Raw genomic sequence first — 3,097 nt, forward strand, 5'->3', positions numbered from 1 at the left:
CACACACACACACACACAGAACAAACCTTAGACAAATAGCTGGGAGACAACAAAAAATCTCTCTCTGTCCATTTCTTCTTTTTGTTCCAGGCACTGCATCACAGTCAGAAAAATCTGCCTCATAAACACTCATATAAAAATTTAAAGGCTTGTAAAAAACAATTTAAGGCTGTCTGATACTCCCCTCCCCCAACCCAATTTCTCTCTCTATTTTTTCTATTTCTTCTCACTCTAAAAACAAAACTTTAATTTATTTATATTTTTAGACTGAAGTTCTCAGAAATGCCTGATTTTTTTCAGGTTACATCCTCAAGTTTCATTACACTTAAATGGCCTCAGACCAAACTGAACCAGTCATGATGTGTACTTTTGCTATACATCACAAATCATCTCATCCTCTGCAGATGGGTCAAAACCCTTTGCAATATAAAGGAATGTTCCGAGATTAATTCAAGTTAAGCTCAAACAACAAATTTTTTGCATAATGTCAATTACCAAGTAAAATAAAGGCATGGTTACAGCAAGGCACTTATAATGGAAGTAAACAGTGGCAGCACCCGGAGTGTTTAAAGGCCAAAATGTGAAGCTCATATGCTAAGCCATTGCATTAATTCTGCTCTACAACATGTATTTTTTTTTACCCTTAAATCATAATTTTTGTGGCAGGACTGCTGTTCTAGGCAACTGAACCTAAAAGTTATTTGTCACTGACGTTGTATCTCTGGAAAGTGCATCTACATCAACCAAGGTGTTCCTGTTGCAAGGTAAAAGCATAGCAGATGGTTTCGTGCTGGTTATTGTCATCAGAAATTAAGAATGTAAGCAGACAACAGGAAGGAGATTATTTGTATTCTTCTGCTGATTTAAGACAACATCTGAATAAAGCAGTACAGGTTTGGATCAACATGAGGGTAAGTAATGATGAAAGAATTTTAATTGTAATTTTACCATAGTAAGTGCATTATTGGACCCTTGTGTTTTTAAATGAATGAATTAATGGATAAAAAAACAACCGGTGCTTCATGTGGCAGAACTGCAGTGAATCTGAGGAAGTTACAAATCACCAATTCCAATACGACTTGAAAAAAGTACTGAATGTAGACTCAAATATACACTAGTCCTCAACACCTAAGAGACATGACAGTGACAAACAAGAAACAGCTCATTTTTGAGGAGAGCAATCACATGCTTATTTTCTAAAATAAAAATAAAACTTAAAACCTCAATATTGCAATTAATCAAGGTTGACTTAAAGGGGTCATATGATGCTTTTTTAAAGATCATTATTTTGTGTATTTGGTGTAACAGAATATGTTGACATGTTTTAATGTTCAAAAAACACATTATTTTTCAAGTACTGTACATTATTGTAGGTCCTCTATGCCCCACCTCTCTCAAACGCTTCGTTTTCTACAAAGTCCCTCCTTCTGATAAGCGCAGTCTGCTCTGATTGGCCAGCTGACCCACTGCATTGTGATTGGCCGAACACCGCAAGCACTCGTCGGAAATGTAACGCCCCTTACCATAATTGCGAGCTTCATCTTTCAAAATAAATGTAAAGACAGTAAATAATGTCATTAGTTTTACCATCAGTTCAAGCCCGAAAGGGAGTGATGAAGCTGGTATGTGTTTGTGATGTGTCTCTCTCTCTCTCTCTCTCTCTCTCACTCTCTCTCTCTCTCTCGCTCTTTCGCTCTCTCTCGCTCTCTCTATCTCTCTCACACACGCAAACACGCACGCGCGCGCACACGCACACACACACGATGCGCAAAACTCCGCATTTGAACAGTCAATAGCAAATACTTAAACTAATAACAAAACAGTAGCTGATTAGAAGCACCAGATTGTCATAGCAAAGTCAGAATTGCCTCCTCTCCGAGGTTCACGAAACGGTCGTCCATAAAATGCATTGCTGTTCTGTTGTAAGTAATCTTAAAGATTCCTAAATGCATCTACTTTCAGAAGGCCAAATAAAGTGCTTTTGCTTTCAAAGTTTTGACCTGGAAATTATATGACACCAAACCAATGATTCTTTATAAATGAAACATGAATTTTATTGGCTAATCTAGATTACATCAAAACTACGCTAAAACACACATACACACAAACATACAGTTTCTTTAGAATGAGAGTTGACGGAGTTTCATAGTTCTACCTCGTTTTCACGAGTGATTTAAATTCACCTGAAAGAATTCACAAAGCAGAGGATTTTAGCTTATGTTTACTGCTTAAATCAGCTCGTTCACCAGTTCAGCAGAGATAAGATTTTGTTCGTTTACTTGCGTTCTGCTGGGTTGACAGCTGAAAAGCTGAGATGAGTCTCGTGGCTCCTGGCTGGCTGCTGACGGAACCCCGGAGCTTTCGGATTGGTTGCTGAGGTGACGTTTGGATGACGTCGTTTCGGGAAAGCCCTCGTTGCATTGGTTGTTTGCCTGATGACGGAAGAGGCTTCAACAGTCCTATGAAAAGTCTCTGTTTTAGCAAGGCTTTGTGTTCTGCAGAGTTATGAAGTTTCAAACGGAGTATTTGAGTTCTGGATCCCCGTGATGTTACGGCAGGGGGTGCCGGGTTACAGTGGAGCTTCGGGTTCTTCTGAGAGATAGACTGCTTTAGCAAGGCTTTGTGTTCTGCAGAGTTACGAAGCTTCAACTGAAGTGTTTGAGTTCTGGAGTTCCGCGATGCTGTGATGGTAAGCGGTTGAGCACAAGGTGGACTGCTCTAACACGGCGAAAGGCGACAGCAAGCAAGCAAATCTGTTCTGCATTGGGTTTTTAATCCACTGCATAAGTCCGTCCCACGACGCGACCTTCCAATCGACTTGTTGCAGGGCGGAGCGTGCCCACATTACCATAATGCTTCCATTTATCATGTGGGGAAATGAAGATTTGCAGATTTTGTTAATAACTTCTATATAGTGTCGTACAACACATACTGTTTGAAATAACAGCTTTTCACTTATTTCAATATTCTGCAATTATCACAAGTTTACGTTCAACACTACTGAAACCACGGCTTCTTTCTTTGCGTGCACATTTGGGTGGCATTATGCAAATATTTCCACATAGTGAGGTAGATATGTGGGGGCGTGTTAGAAAGA

This window comes from Sinocyclocheilus anshuiensis, unplaced genomic scaffold (genome assembly GCF_001515605.1).
Source record: "Sinocyclocheilus anshuiensis isolate Anshui unplaced genomic scaffold, SAMN03320099.WGS_v1.1 scaffold1015, whole genome shotgun sequence".
In the NCBI taxonomy this organism is placed as follows: domain Eukaryota; kingdom Metazoa; phylum Chordata; class Actinopteri; order Cypriniformes; family Cyprinidae; genus Sinocyclocheilus; species Sinocyclocheilus anshuiensis.